Here is a 26,231-nt window from a genome sequence, read left to right as displayed (position 1 = left end):
TCTACTAGAACAAATGAAAAGTACAAAATGGATGTAAGAATGTAGCCTGAGCTGTATATCCAATGAAAACAACAACAACAACAACAAAAGTAGTGTGTGGATCAGTTAACAGAAAAATATTTTCTAGAGGCCACTGATAACAGCAAAGATTACATTTTTAATTTGGCATTCTGAATTCTCAGGGCAGCAAATTCCCTAAATCCAGCAAGGAGAGGTAAAGGCTGCATAAATGTTTGCAGTCATTATATTTGTCAGATCTTCACATATTTAGCTGTTAAATTCATGGGCCTAACAGGAGCTAATCCAAACAATTTTGTATCTGGTGAAAGAGAGGAGTATTGACTAATCTAAGAAGCTTAAGTGTTAATTAGTGAAAGAGAAATCAAAACAATCCCATTTCCAAGCACATTATTCAGGTTGGTTATCATTAATTTCATGCTTTGTAGTAATTGCTCTGACAGATGAAGCTATAAGAGTATGCTCGAGGTAAATGATGTAGAGAAATTATTTCCATCAACTGGATAACCTTGTTACTTTGAAAGCAACAGGCAAAATGAGAACTTTCAAATATAATTGTGAAATTGTTTATAACAATTGTTTATAACAAGCTGGAAAAAAAATATATTAGGAATTTATATAAAAATGCAATATTGAAAATAAATTTGGAACAGTAAAAATAAAAGATAAAGTAGATAGAATATCTTAATAGATATAATTGGTTAAGTATGCATGTCTGAGACTTGAATTATTAACAGGAAAAAAAAATTGCATTGGTACTTTAATTAGCATGATCGTAGAAATAGCAAAAAAGGCAGGAGAGCTAAGCATACTGATCTATGTTCAAACAGACCTATGATCCTCATGACTGTGTAACCATTCAGAAAAACAGATCAACATACTTCAAATCCTCTTTAGCAAGAAATTTCTCTTAGTTTAAGATGAACATCATCTTCCTCCATAGCCATTGGAGAGACTAACAATGTCCTGTACTCATCTCACTTGCCTTGGAACGCTATCATAGGATGGGTGCAATGAATCATGCTTTCAAGACTCTGCTATCAAATAACTACAGTGGTAATCCAGAGTACTAATTTAATTACAGACATCTTCATCTCATAGAGTGGGAGTTAGGAGAAATGCATCGTAAGGCATCACATATTATCACGTGCATATCACCTCGGAGATCACAGTCAAATTCTGTATGTGAACTGTGCTGTGCATGCATAAATTTTAGAAGAAAACCTGAACAGTTCATACTCTAAATATTCAAGGCAGAGCAAAGAATTATTGTTATCTTCATTTTACAGATAGCAGAGGAAGTTAAAACAGTTATTTCAGTGAAAAACAGAGATTAGGACATAAATCAGATAAAAGCAAAAACATGGATAATTCATATGCAAATTATGCTGTAAGCATATATTTAGTATATCCTCCCTTATGAAAAAAAATACAAAGAGCTTTTGCAGAATGCTTTTATACAGCCCTGTGCAAAGCCAGCTCTGATGTGAGCAGCTTGTGCTTCTGTGGTCATGCCCTACCCAGAGAAGGTAACGCCTGGTTAATTTACAATCCAGATAATATAATTGAGGCTATAAATACATTAATATTTTGGTTTGGAGTAGTGGTGAGGTCAGGAGGCAGTTTTAATATATTTAAATGATGGCAGTGTTTTTGAAGGCAACTATACCAGTAACTCCAGCTATGCATTGCATGCACGTGAAATCTGAATGGAAATATAAGGGCTTTGAGTCAGGTCTCATTCACACGTATGATGAGTATGTTCAATTTCCTAAAAAATTTATCCTGAATTAAACCCCTCTCCCCATCCCTCAAACACATGTAATGTAGATTGAAGGTTTCAGTCAGCTGCCTCAATATCCTGACACGCTCCTACTGTACCTAAGCATCCTCACTGCAAACAGCCAGAGCTGACTGACATCACCCAAGGCTTTGACAAAGCCTTTCCTTCACTGGGAATATAAGCAAGTACACCTGTGTAATTTCTCACAAACTGTTTAATATCCTAGAAACTATGTTTAATATAAAGTTTCCAAGGGCAGTTCGCCCTGTCTTCTATTATCATTGCTATTATTTTTCCTACCATTTAAAGTGAGTTGTTCCCATATTTCAGTCTGTTACTTTTCCTTTCCACCATGCAGATGGAAAACAAATTGTTCATCACCTTTCCATTGCAGATTTTTACATGCTTGAAAATTACTTGCATGCCGAGCTCCCCTATAGTTTTTGTTGTTGTTGTTACTCTGCACAAACTCAGCCTGTGTAATCTTCCTTAAGGGAAGCAAATGAAGAAGAAAGACTTTAGCAGATTCAAGAGTTGAACACATTTCTCTCAGTTTTGGTCCAATGCTGTAATCATGAATCTGTCCCTCCCTTCTGACATGGTGACTGCCTTGCAAGGTCACTGTGTTCAGATTAGAAGCAATTTTAATTTTTTCATGTGAAAAATTGCTGAGCCTTCACAGTAGGCATTTACAATGGAAATATTAATTTTCACAGTAATTTTTTTAGATCTTTCACTTTTTAGAAGGCTCAAAATCTTAAAGAAAAAAAAAAAAACAAAAAACACAAAGAAAGAAATGAATCAAAACAACACAAAACCTGGAACTTCCAATACGGAATTTCTATGCTGCAGCTTCTGAGAACTGATTGCTATTCATCTTTCCATTTCAAATCATATTTGTTTCAATGGCCCTTGTCAAAATATATTTCATATTATCGGCAGAGACGCTCATGCGTGGGTTTGATTTTGGAAGGCTCCCTTAACATTATAATAGAAATTACAGTTTGACCATTTGTTCAAATGCTCTACTGTTTGTCATTTCTCAAAATCTGACCAACCAAATGAGAAAAGCTTACACAGGTTAGAAATTTCAAGCTCTAAAAGGCAAAAGAGGAGTAACAATTAAGAAAATCAAAATTTACTGCATAAAATTTGAATTTCAATAGTCAAAATCATTTATTAATTAAATCATATTTATATAAAAAAATAAGTTGTCTTTATTGAATTAAAACAAAGGAACAATTTTTTTTTAAATTGTCATCTATGAAACTTGCTGTAATTGATACAAACACAGCAGAGAAAAACATGATTCCAAAGGCAATAAATTTGATTGCCTTAAAATAAATTGGAAAAATAAGTTGGAAAAAAATAGTTCTAAGAACACCTTAAAATAAGTTTGAAAAATGTAAGCATCTGTGAAAAAGACAGGTAACAGCCATCTTTAAAGTCTGTAGAATATTTGGTCTTCTGTTTTAACAAATAAACTGAGAAAAAAGCACAAGTGTTAAACTATAGGTTGACTAGATGCTCACTAGAAGAACAAAAAATTCCCATTGTATGGGTTTTTGACCCAAGCTCAGATTCTCGCACTAAAAGACTGGGTGAGATCCACTTGTGAGTTGTGTGATGCTTCCCTAAATATTCTTTTTGAGCAAGCAGCCCAAAGTGCATCTCCATGAGTTACTCTTGTGGTGTGTAACCCAGATCCCAAAAACTGACTTACTGCTGATCTCACCAGAACCATGGCATGCCAAACCCAGGAACACCATACACTTCACACCTGTGGCCATGCTTCACTGCCTTTCAGAGAGATTCTCCTGGTACATGACTTGCCCTGGAAGAGTTACAGGATGTACCATTCTTATTGGCATTTGACCATGAGAAGATACTGACTGTGACCCATGGTGTTGGAAATGCATTATTGTCTGATATACAAATGACCTGTACCTTATTTAGATTTATGGCTTGAGATGAATCAAGCCTTTGGAATTGTTTCCAAATGACGAAGAAGGTGATCAAGAAAACAGTGACTGAGACACATCATCAGCACTTCTCCAAGTCTAAGTGGGGAGGAACACCACAGGAGCACATCCATTCCTATGGAAAGTGCACCATATTAAAGTGGAAGATTTACAGACAAGTTGTACAGAAAATATGCTTTTCCCCATGCATAATATAAATAGAGCAAGATGTCCAACTAGGGGTGTATTTCTCTTCACTTGCTACACAGTAAGGTAGATTAAGTCACAACTTACTCTTTTTGCAGCAGATGAAAACTGTAATTGATGCTTGCTATGACCATTTGTGCCTCATAATTCTTTAGGAATAAAAGGCTTAAGAAATAAAAATATGGGGAATTATAAGTATCCTATTTGTTCCTTTCTACTTGGATGATCCTTAAATTCATGCTTTACCACACCCTCCAGGAATCTCTAACCACAAATGACTTAAAACATGCATTTAGAATTGGGTTAACTGTGGGAAAAGGTAAAGCATAGAATTCATACAGAAATTTTCTTTCAGTCTTTTTAAGCTGAATTGCTATTCTATTTTTACTCTTTTTGTTTCTGCTTGAGCTTCTTATAATTATGGGGCCTTTTGCAAGGAACAAAGAAAAGCTCTTAAAAAACACATGCCAACAACTCCATGTAAGGATAACTCCTTTTAACATTTTCTTTCTTGCTACCAGTTCACAAGCATATCACCATCCAATTTAGCACAGTTAAAAACTTGTGCTAAGGTCTAATTGCCAGGGATTTACAAAACAACTTCTAATTAGATCTCCGCTGCTCATCCACAGTCTTATTTTCATCTGTGCACTGTGCTCACCCATGTTCTTACACAGTCAAGTTTCATTTTTCAGCTTTTTAACTTCTATATGCACTAAAATTAACTTTAGAAACCACGCTAACAGAACAGAGTCTCGTCAGCCCTGTTCCATTTTGTTCTTCTTTATTGAATTGAGCCTGAAAATTGGCAATTGCATAAGAATACGTGACTAGACTGTCACATTGTGGAAGTCTGCTTGGTATGCATCTCACATCTTCCCCAGGCTTTCTATCACTTAGTGCTGACAACATGAATGGATGCAAAGATTTACTGACTGACACTGCAAAGTTGCCATTGTCAGGAGAGGCAGACACCCTAATGATGTGCAGTGCTGCTGAACTAAATGGGAGGAGGAAAGGGGTAGAGAGAGAGAGAGAGGGAGATGTTACCATGGCTACACAATAATACTTTTTCCGTATCTCTTCTTCATACTGCCTTTCCATCTGTGTCTATTCTGCAGATAGCAGTTGATTATGTCTCATCAAGATATTTAATGACTCCCAAGTTATTAATTAGTGCAGATTCAAATAGGATTCTGCCTTGTTGTAAACATTACTCATACACTAATCTTGAAATATATTACATAAAGCACATAATATCAACTCTACCAAATTTAAGTACATATACATCAATAGATCTTGGAAACCAATTCCATAGAAAGTTGTCTAACCCAGACTTCCTTGCAATCACCACTGTTTGTTACATCAGGGCAGTGAACAGCAGTGGTTCTTAAGACTGTAGCTTTTAGCATCTAGTTGTAATATTACTGAAATCTGAAATACTGAAATAATAAAATCAAATTAAATCACTAAATTAAATCTTGACCCTTTGAGTAACAGAGTAACCTGAAGAGCACATTTGCAACAGTGGCATAAGCTCTAAAATCATTAGGTGCCGGTGTGTATACTCAGCCAACAGGAAAAGAAAGGTATCTACCAGAGTATTGCAGTCTGCCTTGCAGGAGAACCTCCTTTCCATGGAGCTCAGGTGTACAGAGACAGTCTTCTAGATCCAGCTACACACGCACAGCAAAGTCAAATTGAAGTACATATTTGATATCTGACTGAGGCATGTACTTTCTAAAACTGCTTGGTAACCTCCTGTCTACTGATCACTATCTCTACTGGATACCTTACAGAGACATAAACTTTACCACGGCAAGTGGAGCCATTACATACTTGCAAAATTAATATCATACAATAGAGGAGAAGATTAAAGCAGATGGAAAGCTATTAACATGGAGGATAGGATGTCCAAGCAAGGTTTTTTCACATTTTGAAGGTGAAAATGACTCATGTTTGGATATTTTGCCCTGGATGGAATCCTTTACTGAAAACTCTTTTTGCATAATTCAATGGATTTGAGTACATTTAGCAGTATCTTCTGTGGATTATTCTTTATTAGCTTAGTTGTGGTCCTCCGGAGACAACAACAATCATTTAACCGACTTCAGTGGAATCTTTTCAGCTTATGATTACAAATAAAACACTAAATATATAGTTAAATCATTTCCAGTGTGCATATACTCTCCTTCTTAGCATTTTTTTTTTATACTAAGTAGCTTTATTTCTTTCAAAATATGTGCAAAAACATCAGAATGTTTATACATAAAATGATGCAAATCAGCTCTAGGCTGAAAATGTCAAAATGTGAAATGATCAAAAGAAGTTGAAGAACATTTCCTAGATATTACGCATACATTTACAGCACAATTTCCTTTAGCGTCACTGGGAAATACTTTTGTGATAAGAGTCAGAGACCTGCTGTTGTCTTACAAAACATGATTAATCTTTAATGAAGGTTTTTGTGTCACTGAGATACAAGTGTCTCAAGAGCCACACATAAGACTTGTAATCCATTTCCCTGCTGAGAAAAATGAACTTTTTCAGTCCTTGTTTTACCATCCTTACTGTATCGTGTAGGCCTTTAGTTCTTGTGAATCATCTCTACAGTGAATCATCTCATATGAGAGTTACAGAAAAGTTTCCTCATTACATGCTGCCTACTTTGAGAAAGACATGCAAATAATTACTAAATAGATGCCTCAAAAGACCATCTTGTGCCCAGAGCCCCATCATGTTTTTAAGGCACTGCACATATTCAAAAAATCTGTCCCTGAATTTCCAGATGCAAAGATGATGCCAGTCTACAACAATTTCTGCAAAAAAAAACCCATGAATACATTGTAAATTAGTCAGCTAGTGTAGGATAAATGTATACAGTGAGAGAAACTGCAAATTAATGTTCAATTCTGCGAAGACATACTGTACAGTATTATGAGTTCCACTATGCAGTTTATGAGCAGAAAGGCCATGAGAGTGACTACAAAATTAGTCTGTGACTGGAATCAACTCCTGAGACAGAATAAGGAAACAGAGTTTGGAATTGGGCTTAGCTCCTCAATCCCTCTGGTCTCAGAAATATATATGAATTTAAACAAAACAACTTCCTCTTCCAATACACATATTGGAACTCAACACACACTTTCTGTGTGGAAAACTTGGTGCTTTTGTGATGCCTCTATTCTTTTATGTTCCCATTTACACCAAAACGTTACAGCATGTTTCCATTTTTAGTTAACATTATTTGGATATTGTAATCAAACTAACTACAAAATAGAATGGACAGCATTAAAGTGTATCATGTTTTCAGCAAAATATTCGAAAGTTCCTCAGAGAATAGGGAACCTTATAGTCAGGTGCACTTCATTTAGTTTCAATACCCTAAAAACTAGGTATCTGGTTAAACTGAATTTAATCCTAATTGCTGGGAAGATATAAAATCTTCACCAGGACAATTCTTCCGACCTCCTGTAAGAAACTACTGGTCATGCTTTGAAAGTCCCCTCATTCTTCCTAGAAAGCGGATGACACAATCTTGATCTAGACATTTAATTTTATGACAGACAAAATTAACTTATAAATAACTAATACATTCATTTCCATTTAAGGTAGCTCTTACCTCTGGCTTGTATTGTCACATTTAATACTGAACGCTATAGAGATTATCTGTAAGTCTCCAGAATGCAAATTAACTTTAGGATCTTTCCTGAAGTAAGGTACAAAATATACTATCCAGGAATACATCTATTGTTAATGTTTTCTGCAGATGACTCAAGCATATTCCCTACTTTGGCAATATTTCATCTTTAATATTCCATTTTAGTCCAGAGTTATTTATCTTGTTGATAAAGTTTTCACTTGTTTTTAATTAATCAGAGAGTATCACTCAGTAGACACTTGGCCACATTTCTGCACTGCAGTACTGAAAGATAGCTGCACTGCTATTACTTTAAAATAGATCTCTAAACCTCATAAATTCCCAAGTAATTACATAAAATTTTTCATGAAGAAAATAAATGAAAATGGCTTTTTTTTTCAATCAAAAATATAAGAATGTCTGGATTTATCATAAAGTCATAGAATGGTTTGGATTGGAAGGGACCATAAAGATCATCTAGTCACAACTCCCCTGCCAAGGTTGCCCAAAGCCTTATCTAACTTTGCCTTGAGTAATTCCAGGAATGTGGTATCCACAGCATGTCTGGACAGCAAGTGCCAGTATCTCACTGCTCTCATAGTACAGAATTTCTTCTTAATATCTAATATAAATCTTTCTCCTTTTAATTTAAAACCATTACTCCTTGTCTTATCACTACATTCCATGATAAAAAGTACTTCTCTAGCTTTCCTATAGGCTTCCTTTAGGTACTGGAAGACTGATGTGTCATTGGAGCCTGCTTTATTACAGGTTGAACACCTTCAACTCCCAACCTGTCTTCTGCTCCAGCTCTCTGATTATCCTTGTGCCCTCCACCGGTCTCTCTCCTGAAGTTCTATGTCTTTCTTAATGCTGGATCCCCAGAGCTGAGTGCAGTATTGCTGTGGGGTATCAAGTGAGCTGAGTGGATGGAGACAATCACCTAGGTCTCCTTGCTGGACATGCTTCTTGTGATGCAGCTCAGGATACAGCTGGCTGTCTTGGCTGCAAATAATTTCAGATAACTGGGAAAAATAAACATTCTGATTTGGGTTTTGTCCATAATATATTCAGACCGAAATCTCCAAATAATTCATGTTGAGTTGCAATATCCATTCCACCGATATCTTGCAGACTGAGTTACGGAAAACATGAGATTCTTTCAGGATTGTAACTCATTATTTTGAACATGATTATAAGAACGTCTCGATTCACACTAAAGGTCTTTCTTTATTCCAAAAGTTGATAAAGGCAGAATTATCATGAGTGTGAACACAAAGCAAGGATATGTGGATTTTTTGGCTAATATTTTCCCAGTCTCTGTTTTGTAGCGCAGAGACATCCAAAGATGGAGGTGGTCAATATGTATTTAGTAAACTCAATAAATTTATTTTCCATGGAAGTACATGCATACTCTTCGAATTTCTATCTTTGGCATCTCTAAATTTGGAGTACATTTTTCCACATTTCAGCACCTTCTGGGCAGAAACAATGAAAATTATCATGCAAAATTAATGGAGAGCTTCATTTATTTTGCATAAATCCTTATTCTTCTCATCCATCTCTCTGTTAGCTAGAGATCTGGATACACTGCATCACAGTTAAGACACAAATCAAATGGAGACAATGATTTAAATTAGAAAGGTAGCCATGCAGCTATGGCCACACTGACTTTATCATATGCTGTAAAACATTGCCATGATTTCATACGACCATGAGGTCAGTCGAGGGGGATGGGACTAGAAGAGTTCTGTAGTCCAAACTCCTGCTCAAAGGAGGGTCAGCTGTGTGGTCAGATCAGGCTTTTCAAGGTTTCATCTCTAATCCAGGGGTAGAGATGGCATAGCTTATAGGCAATGTGCTCTTCTGCCTATCTTTCATGGAAAAAAGCATCCACATTTTACTTTAACCACGCTAAGTTCATCTTCATCCCATTGAGCTCCAGTTGGTGTTTGGCCTTGAAACTATAACATATACTTGAATCAGAGTGTAATCTTACTTCTCTACTCTTCGCTGTTCATGACACTGCTTCCCTCCTTAGGAAGAGCAGCCAAACTAATTGTCAGCCTGAACTTTAAAAAACACACTCTCCCATTTTAGAACTGACTGCTTAATGACCATTGTTCACCTTCTTTGACAGTATAATATACGGCTTTATTTCTTACTTATATCTTGCTTTAATATGATGGTTGCCAAAAATAACAATGTTGCCCATTAGGAAGTCTGTCAATGAAATAGGAAAATGTATCAAAATTATCTTCCTTATTTTTCAGCTTAAAAAATCAGTAAAATCAAAATGAATTAAAAAAAAAAAAATGTTCTCTTTAGTGCAGAGTTTGTATTTCAATAATCCAATTACAATCCAAGGAGGTCCTAACATCGGGCTATCCTATAAGATAGAAAAGCAGAATTGATATGGATTTGTATTGTAAGCAATTGCAGATTTCCTATTAAAATATTTTGGGCAAAATACTCTTGTAAAGTATATAAAAAATATGCACAGTGAGTGTGTTTGCATTAGGAATTCTTACAAACCTTTGTAGCCAACCTGTCTTCTTGCATTTAATTTTTTCATGCATTCATATATTTCGTATTAAATAAAACCATAACAGAACAACAACAACAACAACAACAAACTATTGGTAATGCGGAAATTGAAAAATGCAGATATATACATACCAATATAATTTACAGCTGACAAGTTTGTTAATGCAATAAGTGAGAAATCATTAAATAATCTGGAATACAGTGCTTTCCCAATTATGATGTGAAAAACAATCTGTGGTGTAGAACCCATCTACCCTAATTTAACCATATCTAAGAATCAGCTACACAGCTTCCAAAATAATTTCAGATTCTCTGCAAATAAAAGTAAAGGAGAGAGAGTGATGACTTCATCCTCAAACAACTGGAATGAGTCAATCCTAAGAGGCACTTATTTCTGTCCAGACTAGAGGGAGGCTACATAAAATAAATAAGAATGGGATGATGATAACGAATTCAATTTGAAACATTAAAATTAGATGTCAACATAAATTAATCTGTCAGACCAAAATTAACTTGTCCAGAAGCATAAAAACTGTCTAGGATCTCATTGTGATCAATGAAGTTGTAACCAACGTACATACAACAGTCTTGAACAAACTCATCTGACCAAGTCAAGGTGGCAGCTACAGTGTAATTGAATAACTAACTGGTCTCTAGTGATTTTACTAAGTAGGTCTTTACGAGTGATAATGACAGTTTATATATCTGGTTTACCTGTGGACGTACATATAGAGGCCAGAAAGTATAATCTCAAACTGAACCTTGTCACTGACTTTTTAGATAGGCAAAATTGGGTGAGAGGAATCCCATGAAGTGATTTGGATTGCTTTAGGAATCTCACCTATTTGTACAAAATGAAATTTAAAGGCAGCCAGTAGCAAATTTGAGGAACACCAGCTGTATGTACTGCATAGTAAGTATAGGCTGTGTTTTGTGCCCTGGTTGAAAACATAGTTCACATGGTGAATGCGAGCAGGCAGCAGATAGCTGAGTATATGTGAGGGGTGAGTGAATGTTCAAAATGGAATTTTTCAAAATCTCAGGCACAAGCCTGATAATTAGTCTGTCTTACCTGTGAGACTGCAAAAGCTACTAACAAAGGATTTCTATGTTTAAGGGATAATTCAGTGCCAGCTTGCATTGCACTTTTGTAATTCAGAAGCAGAGTGCAGTCATAAAAAACAGCAAAAAAAAAAGCAAATAAGATCTTTGTGGCAACCTTCCTTTTTATAGCACTGATAAAAAGGAAACTAAGAAAGGTTACAGAAAATAAGTAGCTTGAAAATTATCTGATAGTAGAAGAAAGTGCTTCTAGAGTGAGACAAAGAGCTCGATTTTCCAGTGATGAATGCCATCGTGACATTAAAATGAGTTCTGAAGAATACATCACCTAATGCTGGATGTGGTGTAGTTAGAAACAGAGCACATGCTGTTCTTATGAGTGGGAATGTATATCTATATCTGTACACCTGTGTATTTTTAAACACATTTGTATCTATGTAAGTAGGGACTATGCCAACCAGAGATGTGCAGGTGTCTGAACCCAACATTTGGAAGAATGCATGTAAGTGTGGGTTAGTTATAGCACCTATTTCAAAATCTACAGCTCTTTGGTCTTGTGAGTAGTGGTGCAGTTTATCTTTTTTACTACCAGTATGGATCATGAATGCATGGTTCACTGTTAATCAGCTCAATTCTTAACAATTCCGTATACTTTTTGATCTGTTTGAAGAACCATTTTCCCATGTAACACCAGTGTGCCTGTCTATGAGTGGCATGTTGCTTTGAAGATCCCATGGATATAACACACAAATGCACATCTGTGCATCATATGTTGTTTAAAGCATTTGAGTATCTTTTGCTGTGCACATGCAAAAGAGACTACTAAAAACAGACATATTTCACATCTTCAGGGGAAAAATATAAAGATTGCAAATGGAAGTATACATGTGGATCACAAAAATAACTCAGAGAAGAAAAAATTCAAACAGGAAGAATTTTTCAAATGAATGATTAACCTAAAAAAAAGAAAAGTTGACCTGAGAGAACCTCAAGTGATATTATGGAACCACAACATTCAATGGTATTCAGTGGTATTGAAGAACAACTTTCTATAACAAGCTTACTAATGTAGAATTTGTTCACTTCTCTTTTTACTCAGTACAAAATGACTTTCTTTGATTATCCTCCCACATTCTTTTCAAAATAGGTCCATGATTTATAAAGCTTTTACATAGCTAGATTAGGTATTCTTAAAGGTCATAGTGACATCTGAAAATAGTTCCTTAACATTTTTGAATGTTATGGTAGCTTAAGATACTACATTTGAATAGTAAAATAGCATGATTAAGATTATCAAGGAAAAAACCTGCTAAATAAGCATAACCTTTCAGTTTTTGTATGGATTTTTAGTACCATAAAAATGTGTGAAAAAAAATCAAAGGTCAGTTTTAGATTCCTCATGCTTAAGTTGGAAAAAGTCTACTTGCAGTTTAGTAGAAATTTAAAGTAAAAAATTCAGTGCTCTTGTGGTCTCCATTAAGGAAAGAGAAAAAAAAAAATCCCACAGTCTACAGTATTAATAAAGGGCCACAAAGATAATCAAATGACTGGAGCACCTCTCCTATGAAAAAAGGTTGACAGAGTTCAGCTTATTCAGCTTGGAGGAGAAAACGCTCTGGGGAGATCTCACTGCAGATCAACACTCCCTCCCCGGCATCATAAAACAAGAAAGTTTGAATGCATTTTTTTCAAGCAATTTAAAATGGAGATAGATTGTTTCACCTTACCCCTTATTGCATCAGAATATTAAAAGATTTGCTCAACTTCAAGCCAGAAACATGTGCCAGTGCCTTGGTCTACCTCAGCCCTTCACCTAATTCAAACGCATGACAGCACCACAATTTCTAAATCCTTAAAAATGGAGGTGTCTTGCTTTACAGTTCAATCATTCAGTTGATGTTGCAGCAGCAGTATGTAGAGTTTCCTCGAGGTGGTAAAATTTATCTCAAATGGTTGACAGTGTTCAGATCAGGATTCTGTTCCTCTTCCACAAAGGTCAAATCAGGTTTCAGTGATGCAGCACTGACAATTCTGGTATCTCAAGAAGTTAATAGGTGGTTTGCAGATCTTTCCAGACATTAGTAATTGCTGAAGTGCCTAAATAGAAAGCATGATAAAAGTAATTCTGATGCCTGAAAATAAACAAATGTAATGTTTCAGTAGTGTGCTGAAAAGGAGGTACTCTAAAACAGTCAGATTTCATCAGATTGTTTCAAATACTTAAATTCTATGTTCTTTGTTGTGTACTGTCTTTAACTGCAAAGAAGTCAAAGAATGTTGCTATTTTAAATACAGAGAGTACATAAGATTCCTTTTCCTCTAGTCCAGGAAGATGGAGGGCATGTTTAAAATACCATTAGATTTCACACTGTGGGCAAAGTATTGTATACATTTATTATACGAATGGATTCAGTCACATATTTGTTTTAAACTGTTTTTAACTCTCATACATATGCTAATTATTTATATCTGAAATTGGTAAGGGAAGGTAGAGAAGTCAAAGAAATTTAGGCTGCTTGAATTTTTCCATTTGAATATCCTCTGGAATGTAATGGCAATCTTAGATATTTGGGCTGATCAGTTATTTAAATCTGAAATTTGAATTGAGCTACATTACGCAATATATAATATTCATATTACATTCTACATTCTGTATCTGTAATAGAAAGGGTACTTAAAAATTTTAAAATGTATGTATTACCATAGCTTTGTAAATGTCATTTATTTATTATTTTACACACTATTTCTAGAAAATAGTGCCAATAGGGACTACTTGTGATGGAGAAATGCACTTTATAAAAGAAAAAAAAAAAAAAAAAAAGCATCTTTTTTTTTCTAGATATTTAATGAGTACATTCCTCCAGACTAAGCCTCCAAAGACTCTTTGAAGTGCCTTTAAAAGTTCATTTTCTATGTTTCTTCCCACTTGCTGCAACCAATAAGAGGAAACAATTATTTCCTATGCCTGAATAGACTGGAAAAATAATTTTCACACTGCATTGTTAATATTCATCTCAGGATACATTAAGCTGCAGAGGTGTTACATTAAACTTTAGACGTGATAGTTCTGCCTGTAGAGAATAAACTTTTATTCAAGCTTATTCACCTTTTACATATTGTTTCTGTGAGTCACCACCTATCAAAAAATCAAATCTTAGAATGCATCATCATGTGGAACAATCATTTGCATGGGTAGCCACAAAAGAAAAAAAGAAAGAATAAAGAAAAAGTCTTAGTTCTCAAGTCACTGTAACAATTATATGTTGGTCAGATTGGAACACTTCATTCCAAGTGCCTACAAGTGCTGAGAGGAGTTCAGATTCATGTAATTGAATTTCTCCCACTTATGATAGAGCATCAAATTGAAGAGTCCCTTCAACATGGAAATCATATTGCAGACAGTGCAGCTACTCCAATTATGTAGACTTGTTCAAGGTCTACAGGATATGATTACCCTGATCGCCTGATATGATCATCTACTAATATATGAAAATAAAATAAAAAGCATGAACTAAGCTGAGGAATTGATTTTGTAAACTTCTCGATGGGTCTTTAAGAGACTGGACATTTTTTGTTAGTCCATTTTTGATTTTTGAATGTGTGTTTGTGTGTCTTAAGGTGAACAGAGGTGTGCAGATGCTTATTTATATGTATCTGAATCCTTCTTTTTTTCTTGGCTGAAAGACCGCTCTGTGAGACTTTTTGGCAATAAGGACAATTTTACATTTGCAAGTATTTATTTGGAGATCTTTGCCTTCATAAGGGAATGCTCAGAAGTGTTTATTGGCAGAGGACCTGGCCTGTGAACAGATAACTCCAGCTTGATATGGGAGATTGGGGGATGATATCATTGCATCCTGTGAAGACAGGATGCAAGCTAGAATCTCCCCATTTCCTCTTGTCTGCAAGGAGTGGATGGTGGGAACAAAGGAGTTCCTGCTGATATCCCAAAGCCAGAAGTTATCACTCCAGAAGAGCTGACTTGACTGCTTTGGACTATAAGTAAGTTTGTACTGTCATAGTTGAGCCATCGATTGAAAAACACAACCTCTGGTGACATACTGAAGATCATCACCTAACACTAGGAACAAGAATGGAACCTTGCTGCTGACCATCTTGCTTTCTACAAAGATTCCTTGTTTTATTTCCTATCTCTTTCCTGTCACCCATCTTCCTTTCTCCATCTTCCTATAAGTGGCTAGGATTTATAATGAACTGGTTGGGCTAACATCTGGTCTGTTGTGTCTCAATCTCACCATCATGTATACATATATCAAAGAACTTCCTCTCCCTTCAGTAATTGGAGTGAGACAATATGGTGTCAGATTCATGTAATTCACAATTTTTCTGTTTGATTGACAATGGGGATTAATATTTCTCATTTGTCATTTTTTTTGCTGTTCATAAAAATATTCTTATGGAATATCTGGGCAGAGATAATCACAGATAATCACATAGTGATATTTAAACATCGTTATCTGATTCATTCAAGTTTATTCTCTGGATTCTTTCTTCTCTTGTCTTGTACTCTGGGCATATTTGTTATGTTAGACATACTCTGTTACAAACCAAACAGCTATGTGTGCTGTGTAACATTTATTGATTCCATCTGTTTCTTTTTTTAAATCATGGATGGTCCAAATGTTAGTTAAAAACTGTTTGTTATCAACAAACTGCTTGTATAAAGACACTAGAATGACTTTTTCTGTGTTGAATACCTCAAATTTTATTTTGAAAAGCTTATTATATATACAAAGGTATTTATAATTGCAAAAGAATAGCAACAATATCTTTATCACAGCATTATGATGCCACCTCTATGCATGGGGGTGAAGGCAATAGGAAAATAACAATAGAAAGGAGACAGACAGATGTAATGGACAGAAGTTACTACGAAAAGCCTGGAGATAATGCATCATTTTTGTGAATGCTTTTACTGTATGAACACATTTATAATGAGTTAAAAAATACACTTACGAGTATATTTGTGTGCCACTGTAAGTTAAATGTGTGGGTGAATGGTTCTGTTAGCTTAACAAATGGCATATTATTTCTACAGGCAAAATACAGCTAACCTAACAAGATTTGTTGGTGCATATGTGGTAACCAGCATATGAAAAGAGGGCGCTTTGCACGCACTGAATGAAGGTTTAAGGCTTTGTCAGGAAAAACTGGTCTGCAGTTTCCACACAGAAGAGTGTGTTATAAAAGCTGTTCATATTTGCCTACAGAGACTTCGGTTATACCAGTTATTTCTTTTTAAAAGTTCAGGAACTAGACTATTTCTAAGATTTGCCACGGAGAAAATGGTCATCACTGAAGGGTATTTATTTGAACTTCTGTCTCTGAATAGGATACTGTTAGCTTTGCAATAATGTAGACAATTAAGGGGTATCAGTTTTTGTTTGGCCTAGATACTGGAAGGAAAAGGTTATTGAAATTGCTTGGGCAGAACTGTTTCTACTGAAGTAACACAAGTTATTAATTTTGTAGCTTTTATTAAAGCTAACTTTAGGTTCATTGAAGACTGAAGTACATTTTCCAAAACAAAACAAAACAAAACAAAAACTTTTTTTTTTTTTTAATGCTTTTATATCAAAACATATTAGTTGGAAAAGAAAAAAAAGGGGGGTTTTAATATGTTTTTCCAGGTGAAGCAATTAAATGAACTCAGGCAATTTCAGTCAAGCCAAAAGAATATTTTAAAGAAAATGTTTTTCCTGACAAATTCCACTCATTCGAGGCATAATTTAACTTCAGGTATTATGCCAATGGAAAATAGGGAAACAGACAGTTGAGAAGTGATGCATTTTGCAAAGATGTATATTGCCCATACAAAGAATGACATGAAAATGTACGTACTGGAAAGAAGCAAAAAGGAAAAGGCTGCAGAAAGCAGTGCAGTCCAGGGAATAGCACAGTAAGATGTAATGCTGCATATGTGCTAAACTGCCATGTTCTGCTGAACATCCTGACATGGTGTTCAGCCATATGTCCATAACCAGTTTATGTATGTGCTAATTTAGAACAGCAAGATGATTCATTGATGTCTCATTCTCATTCCCTTGCACTGCATGGTAGTGTGAGTGGGTCCCATTCAACTCACTGACTCTGCTTGGAAAAGTGGGTCTGACTAGAGAGAGAAATTAAAACATAATAATATTATTTAAAGCTACAGCTATTCTTATACTCTGCACAGGAGTGTGAGCAAGGCAGAGAATTAAAGCAAGATATCCAGTCCGTAACTGACTATGTTGCCAGAAAAAAGCTTTTGACTGAGCTCTACACATTGTCTTCCTGCAAATGAGCCAGCATCTTCTAGGAGAGGGCCCAGCCTGCCTTAATGGTCTATGGGACAGAAGAAGTGGGATGAAGTGCTGTTGCTGATTCACTGGCCTGAAAATCCTCTAAAATGAGAGTCAAAGAATTAACAGAGTATTTTCTTGTTTGTTCTTTGTTTCTTCTTCAGCAATAAACAAAAGCTTAGAAGCAATAAGGTGGGTAACATAGGACATTAAATGAAATAAAAAGAGAATAGTAAGAAATAGCTTTAGTTCCTTCTAAGAAAACAGTAAAATCAGCCTTCGCATTGAAGTGGAATGAGATGAAATTACTGGTAATTTGTTGCTTCTCAAGCGATGATGTTGGTGAAGTATGGTGACAGTTTTTTCCTCAAGAAATCTAAAAGCATTCTGAGGTTCAAGAAATCTAAAAACATATTACTGAGGCTTCTTATCAATGAATTAAGGAATAGGTTTTCTAAACAGATCAGATTATATTTAATTGTATCATATTCAAGGGGAAAAAGGATCTGTAAGGATCTTAAAATAGATTTGGGCAAGTGATGACCTCTCTCAGACAAGGATTGTACCACTGTGTTATTCTACCCAAGGCAATCTATTTTCAGAGCCAAGAAAAGATATTTGTAGGTCATAGACTCTCTCCAAGAACATGTACTTCTCTCTTGTTTACTGCTGTAGACGACATACTACATTAGACACACTCAGAAGTTGCTCTTGAGATAAGAGATAAAAACTCCTTCACTTCCACAAAAATAGTGTGAAACTCTGCCCTGGTAAGACCTCATCTGGAGTACTGTGTCCAGTTCTGGGCTCCCCAGTACAAAAAAGACAAGGATCTCTTGGAAAGAGTCCAGCGGAGGGCCACGAAGATGGTGAAGGGCCTGGAGCATCTCTCCTATGAGGAAAGGCTGAGTGAACTGGGTCTGTTCAGCCTTGAGAAAAGGAGATTGAGAGGGGACCTGATCCAGGTCTATAAATATCTAAGGTGTGGGGAGCAGAATGGCGAGGCCAGACTGTTTTCAGTGGTGAATGGAGACAAGACAAGGGGAAACGGCTGGAAACTGCAGCATAGGAAGTTCCGCACAAACGTGCGCAAGAACTTCTTTACAGTGAGGTGACGGAGCACTGGAACAGGCTGCCCAGGGAGGTGGTGGAGTCTCCTTCTCTGGAGATATTCAAGATCTGCCTGGATGCCGACCTGTGCGACCTGCTGTAGGGAACCTGCTTTGGCAGGGGGGTTGGACTCGATGATCTCTGGAGGTCCCTTCCAACCCCTACAATTCTGTGATTCTGTGATACTTTGACTTAGAATTGCAAATAGCACTGAATATAGTTTATCATCCCTAACATCTGGGCTTCTGAAGGCCGTGATCTGAACTGCATGACAAGAGATCAAATGCTATGTAGAAAGCAAATATATTAAATAAACTGTGTGAATTTGTAAAACATAGACAAAAGTAATAGCCTTATGCACTTTCGATGTCATCTAGTTTAAGTCTTGCCTCAGAGAGGCAATTCAGTTCATTCTTAAACATTTCTTTAAAACCTGCCAATCTCAATTGATTTTAATGGAGCTTAGGCATACGCTTAAGTATTTTGTTGATCTGAAACCTGAGGACATAAGCAACATTGCTTATGTCTTCAATTGGCATTTAGTAGCTTTGGAACAGGTTCTCACGTAAATAGATGTTGTATGACCACAAAATCTCACTGTCTTTTCTGATAGCATTTTTCTCACCCTACTGGCTGTACTTATCTTTCAAGGCCAACTTTCCGCTGTTCTTCTTCAAAGGCTGAATTTCACTGTCAGCTGTATAAATGAAATAGCGCCACTTCTGATTCAAGTCAATTTTGCTTCCGTAAATGTTCTTTCTTTCCTGTGCATTTCATTCCCATGTGACTTGTTAGCACTTTCCTTTGGAGAATTTACAATATTGTTGCTTTACTGGTTCTTTCTTCTTCACATAAAATATATCATTTGACTGCTATACTGCACCATAAATTGATAAGCTTTTTCTTTCTTTGTTCTAATCACAGTTTCAGTATTCCTATTAGGGTATACTTTTTTACACAGCATGTGATTCTTTTCCATGGGACAGTAAAGACTGTGTCAAATGCAAAATATTGATTTGTCCTTATGAGAAAGGAGAGAATCTCTTCCAAAGCCTCCTGACATTCGCACTGTAATGTACTGTCTGAATGCAAGGAGTTAAATCCAAGAACTTGTTAGAGGCAACTAGTGGCAAAGGCACTGGGAAAAAGCTATTGGAGCCATTTCCTGGGAAAAGCCTCAGCTCAAGTCCTACCATGCTAATAATTACATTTTTAGGCTTGTGAAAATCAAGACGAGAGTGAGTCCTCTACCTTCAGGCATGTTGGTGCTCAGGATGTTAAAAAGTGGGTAGGACAAATAACACCAAACCAGACCCTTTTCTGCACATGTAAACCCATCTTTTCAAGCCCCAGTTTTTGGTTATTTTATTCACTATGGTTCCTTCTTCAGTCCACATCATTCGGCTTGTCTTGCTTCACCTTTACAGAGTTTTAAATTTCTTTCAGATGTTGGCCTGTGGAACTTTTCCTGGATAGATGTCAGGCACATTAATTAGCAGATTGCCTTTCTTCATAATTTTTCAGAATTATTGCATTTTACTAAAACAGTTTAACCTTTGAGATATTTTCTGCCTTATTTAAAGCCCATTTTAAAGAACTGTGCAAAGATTTTCACTGTAAATTGGCTTGTGTTCAGACATTGGTCACAAATTAACAAGTGTACACCTGTAAGAGAAAAAATTGACTTCACTGTGGTTATTCCAGACTCATGCTCATAATTTAAAGGATTTCACCAATTCCAGTATTCTCATTAGCTGCAACAGTCTGGGTTCTGATATACGGCACAGTACTGAAGTAAACTAAGATAAATGAATGCAAGTTACATCGATTTTTCCCCCCATTTGTTCTTAACATTTCCACAGAACTCTTTGACATGTTATTTTCAGAGCTGAAAATGTGATGAATAATCACTCTATTTCTCCATGAACCTGGAGGAATGTTTTGGGAATTTGGTATATGGAAAGCTGATAACTTTTAGGAATGTAACCTGAGCTTCTGTGATTCATTGCTTCCAACCCAGTATCTGACTGAATGGAGCTGTAGGAGTTCAAAAGAATCAGTACCAGTGGTGATGATGCCAAAATCTCTCCTCATTAACGTGTTCACAGAATCACAGAATGCCAGCAACCCCTAGGTCCACCTGGCCCAAGGCCTGCTCCAACAGAAACACCCAGATCAGGGTATCCAATGCCATGTCCTGGTGCCTTCCAGAGGAAGCAGATCCCCACAGACTGGGCAGCCTGTGCCAGTATTTCATCACTTGTTCAGCACAGAAGTTCTTCTAATGGTCAGACAGAACACCCTATGTTCCAGTTTGTACCCATTGCCTCCTATCCTGATACTGCTTACTCCTGAAAAAAGCCTGCCTCCACTCCATTCTCTCTGCACTGCTCCTTCAGGTATAGGTGAATACTGACAAGAATTGTTGTGAACCTGACTCTTCTCCTGGCTGAGCAGTCCCATTTCTCTCTAACATTACTCACTGGAGAGGTGCTTCAATCCCTTGATGACTGTGCTGGACTCCTTCCTGTATGTCCATGTCTTTCTTATGCTGCAGGACCCAGAACTGGAGAAAACATTCCAGATGGAGCCTCACCAATGGTAAGTAAAGCAAAAGGATCACCTCCCTCAATCTACTGGTGATACTTTGCCTAATGCTGAGATTGGTAGCCTTCTAGTGGCAGGAGCACCACGTTTACTCATATTCAAACCCTAGATCTTTTCCTGTCAAGCTGCTTTCTAGCTGGGTGCCTCCAGCATGCTCTGGAGCAGGACTTGTTCCTCCCCAGGATTCTGCACTGCTCCTTGTTGAACTCAGTGAGATTCTTGTTAGTGCACCACTACAACATGTCAAGATCCCTCTGCACAGCCCTCTGATGAGTCAGTCACTGCCCCAAGATTTGTGTAAGCTGCAAATTTACTCAGGGCACTCTCTACCTCATTGTCCAAATCATAAAGAAAAAGGTTAAACAAGACTGGACCAAGTACTGATCCATATTCCAGATGAACACTCCCTGTTGTTTTAACTCAGATGTTTGAGAATGCAGAATGTAACAGTAAATCTTTCAGAGCCTCTATATTTGCTGTTATCGCCCTTTTTGCTTATCTGCCAAGAGCGTATCATATTAATGTCAGCCCCAAAAGGGTCACGTGAAGACACATTCAGTGATGTTTTCTCACTGTCCCATGGTGATATGCTTAAAAGTCATTACTGACATGAATCCCACTTTTACAAGCATTGAACTAGGGTTCAAATTCCCATTTTAAAGTAGCTGAGAAATTCAAAAGTATATTGACAAACTGCAAATTGAATCCCATCTGGCCATCTGCAGTTGAACTGTAATGAAAATAAACATAAAATTGTTTGTAGAAACATCACTGAAAGTTATTATATTTTTTTCTTGTTCTACTAAGTGAACGGATACATTCCCACTGTCATTGCTTATGTTTTCACATGAACTTGATTGTCATCAGAGTAGCAAACCTGAGAAAAGGTCCAAACTAACAACTGAAAACTGTATTCCAATCTCGCTCTTTGCATAGGGGCCTGTCTTTCATCCTTGTCTTTTATAGATTCCTAGGAAGAATAAATCCATCACCAAAGCAGGCCAGGGAGAGCAGTACGTGTTTTTCTCCTTTTTTTGATGAGGCATCTGTATCACAGACAGAAGTAGCAACTCACTAATGTCATAAAGTCTGATTATGAGCAGGCTGTCCCAGACATCAGACACAAAGCTATTTTTCTTCTGCAACACTTCTTTAATTCACTGTCATTGAAAAGATTGGTACTGACTGTGCTGGCCGGTAAAAAAAAAGCTGATAGATGCACTGGACCATCAGTTTTCACCAGCTGCTGCTGGAGTTCTTAACTGGGGAAGAATTCCAACGAATGCACAGTAAATGGCAGATTCATGTCTGTGGATATATGCTCTACCAAAGAGAAAAACTGTAAAAACTTAAAACTGTTGCTATAAAATGGATTCTTTCACTGCTGTTGAAAGTGTGCCTTCATTTATAGCTGTATATCATTATGCTGCACTTCACCTTATGCTATAGAACTAATGCATATACTTTTTATTTTCATTTTATAGATCTGTATTTCACATGATTGAACACATTATTTTTCCAGACCTATTCTTTATCACTTACTCAATAATTTTATGAAGCTCTTTTATATTTGTCAGATATTTTTGCATCTCTCTCTTCAGCAGCATTTGGGAAAGATTTTTTTCTCTTTCTTCATGTTTTATTCATATAGAGAAAAATGTGAGTCTGCTGATGTTGCTGAGAGTTTAATATACTTTGTTTTAAGTAAACAATAAAAAACATGGTGTGGTAAGTTCCATGGGGAGAAAGGTTTTCCATTATTGTCTTAATATCCTAGCTTCTAGAATAGCATGAGATTTCTACCAGAAGAAAACACTGAGTTTTGGTTTTTGGAGAAATCACAAAAATTTGAAATATTTACTCTAACTTCATCTCTGGAATTACTTATTTTTCAAATAAGAAAGGTAACAAAATTGGAAATTGAGCCTAACTAGAACCTCATAAGGGGCACTTGGTCCTTTTCCCTTCAGCAAAACAGGATCAGTTTGGGTTTCCTCTTAGAAATGACTGAAAAAGAAGAGGGATTTTTTACAATCTTCTTTACATTTAGTGATTTATCCTAGATCCCAGAATCCCAGAATCATAGGAGTTGGAAGAGACATCTAGAAATCATTGAGCCCAACTCCCTGCTAAAGCAGGTTCCGTACAGCAGTTTGCACAGAAAAGGGTCCGGATGGATCTTGAATGTTTCCACAGAAGGAGACTCTACAACCTCTCTATGCAACCTGTTCCAGTGCTCTGTCACCCTCACAGTAAAGAAGTCTTCCTTGTGTTCCTGTGAACTTCCTGTGTTCCAGTTTCTGCCCATTGTTTCTTATTTTCTGCTGCCTGGCACTGAATAATCTGGCCCCCTTGATTTGACTACTGCACATTATATATTTACAAACAATGATGAAATTTCATCTCAGTCTTCTCCAGACTGAAGAGTCCCAGATCCCTTTCATGCTGCAGACCCTCATCATCCTCTTGGCCCTCAAATGAAGATCCCTGTCTTTTTTGAACTGAGGAGCTCAGAACTGTACACAATATTCCAGATGTGACTTCACTGGGGCAGAGCAGAGGGAAAGGATCACTCCACTCGACCGCCCAGCCATAATCTTTTCAACACACCCCAGGATACCATTAGCCTTCTTGGGCACAAGGGCACAATGCTGGCTCCTGGCCAACATGTTACCAGTAAGGTCCACAGAGCTCCTGATCTGTACTGATGTGTGTTGCTAAATAAGATACAAACACTATTGTTGAATTCATCTCTAAACCCAAATTATTTCTGTAAGTTACACAATGGTTTCTGTCTTGTTACAAATGTTTTTTTAAATGCTATGATTGAAAACAGACGCATCAGTCTAAGAAATGTGTCAGGCCTTTGTTTAGCCCTACTGGTGAAACAGCAACTCTTTAGCTAGAAAGTAGGAAATGAAAGAAATACAAGGCAAAATTCAGATAGATGCTAAATGAAAGCTATTCTTCCCTTCTGGAACTAGGTGCTTACTATGCACAGTACTCTGACTCCTAATCCAACAGTCATGAATCCACAGGTTCTACAAAAGGTTTGAAGAAGAATGGACAGAAAAGGACTTCAGAGATTCTTTCTTGGACTTACTATTTCATTGCTGCTTTTCAAAGAGTGGGATCAAGGCGAAGGCATCCAGCTATCAAACATCTTTCATTGACTGGGTCCTGAGTGTTTCATTTAGATCTCAGGGTCAATCCAACTCCAGTGTCACGTCAGTTATTCTGCATTTCTAAAGTGAGTTACTTGGCAGAAATTGAAAGAACTCCTAAATGCAGCTGTCCTCCCAGGTATTTGATTCATTGTCATAAGGATTTCCATTAATGATATTGAATCTTATTCCACTGCTACATTCTAGATTCTAAGTGCGCTGTTCCACAAAGGTATTTCAAGTAGCTGCAAAAGCTCAGATTTCACATTGTATAAGATTTGAAAGAACACTGAAAGACTCTTTTGCTTGGATGCCCAGAATAGCTTCCTGTTGAGAGACACTTTAAACATGGTTTTGGACATCTTAGGTTTTATTTTCTTGAAAAATTAAATAACATTGTTTTGCACTGAAAAGTTTGAAAATTTTGCTTGCTTTGTGATGTGAGACACTGATTCATTAGTGGGGTCTTTTGCTGATGGCACACGTCAACTCATAATAATGCTAGTTTTAGGGGAAAATAAAAACTAAAAGGGAGAGGAAAAAGAAAGAAAGAAAAAAAAAAAACAATGGGAAAAAAAGAAAAAGAAAAAGAAAAAGAAAAAGAAAAAGAAAAAGAAAAAGAAAAAGAAAAAGAAAAAGAAAAAGAAAAAGAAAAAGAAAAAGAAAAAGAAAAAGAAAAAGAAAAAGAAAAAGAAAAAGAAAAAGAAGAACTCTGCCCCATGTCCATCAATGACCAACTTGGGAGGTAATTGATTGACTTCCCCAAAGAGCATCTGTAAGATATTGTTCTGTTAACATCTGTGTCTCAAAGCTTGCTGGGGACACAGATGGACTTGAACAAGTCCAGAGAAGTCCCAAGCAAGGATTGTGAGATCCTTTGTCTGGGGGATGCAGATGGACAAGGCCAGAGGCAACGAGAGCGAGATGAGCTGCAGGTGAATGGCTGTGAAGTGCTCCTTGGTGTGGACTTACCTCAGGATGATGGCCATCTCAGGGGGTACTCAATGACTCCTGCTCAAGGCCCATCCTTGTCACCTAGGCAGGAGAACAAGGAGGATAAAAGAGGAACTGAAAACCATGAGGATGGGTTTCTGGCAGCAGATTCCTCATGAAGAAGAACAGAGGTTTCTGGCAACAGATTCCTCATGAAGAAGAGATCAAGGATTCCTGACCATCAGATTCCTCATGAGGTGACTCCTGCATGCTGTCGAACTCACAGAAAAGAAAGAAAGAAAGCCACGCTGCTGCTCCTCGCCCCCACTGTTTCTGCCTCGGATCTTCAAACGCCGTGCAACAGGACGCTGCTGGATCCTGCTGGTGACTCTCCCCGCTTTACGCAACTCTTGCTTCTTTCCCATCTTTTCTATCACCCTCCTTCTCTTCCCCGTCTCCCTGATTAGGTTTGGTAATAAACTGGTCGGAACAACATATGAACCATTGTTTCTTAATCTCACGCCAGGTATATACAGATATTAAAAGAACCTCATCTCCCTCCTATAATTTGGAGCGAGACATTATTGGCGTAGTCGTTGCAGGATACCCACTGCGAGAGTGTTTTCCTTCCAGATATAGTTTGAGACTTTTTTTTTTTTTTTTTTTTTTTTTCTGTGTGCACCTCCTGGAGTTGCAAGGAGCGATAGTTTTGAAAATTTAGATGTGAGTCCTTCTCCAGGAAGACCGCTTCATATTCTGAAACTTTACTTTTTATGTGTGTACCTCTCGGGGAGGTATTTTGACTATTTGCATATTGTTTAATACATGCGTGCGTCCTCAGGGAGACCTCTTTGGTTATTTGGTAACTGAAGCGCAAAACTTGAACCTTTTTTT

At 36.9% G+C, this 26,231-nt stretch overlaps 1 protein-coding gene across 1 annotated transcript in view; it reads right to left on the bottom strand.

The window, feature by feature from the left end:
* CYRIA (CYFIP related Rac1 interactor A) overlaps positions 1-26,231 on the bottom strand; it is a 425,736-nt gene that overhangs the window by 279,985 nt on the left and 119,520 nt on the right. The gene's annotated exons all lie outside the window — the stretch shown is intronic.

Source organism: Tympanuchus pallidicinctus, unplaced genomic scaffold, assembly GCF_026119805.1.
Source record: "Tympanuchus pallidicinctus isolate F22 unplaced genomic scaffold, pur_lepc_1.0 scaffold1, whole genome shotgun sequence".
NCBI classification, from domain to species: Eukaryota; Metazoa; Chordata; class Aves; order Galliformes; family Phasianidae; genus Tympanuchus; species Tympanuchus pallidicinctus.
Note: the sequence above shows the minus strand (reverse complement) of the source record. Positions and strands in the feature narration are given on the sequence as shown.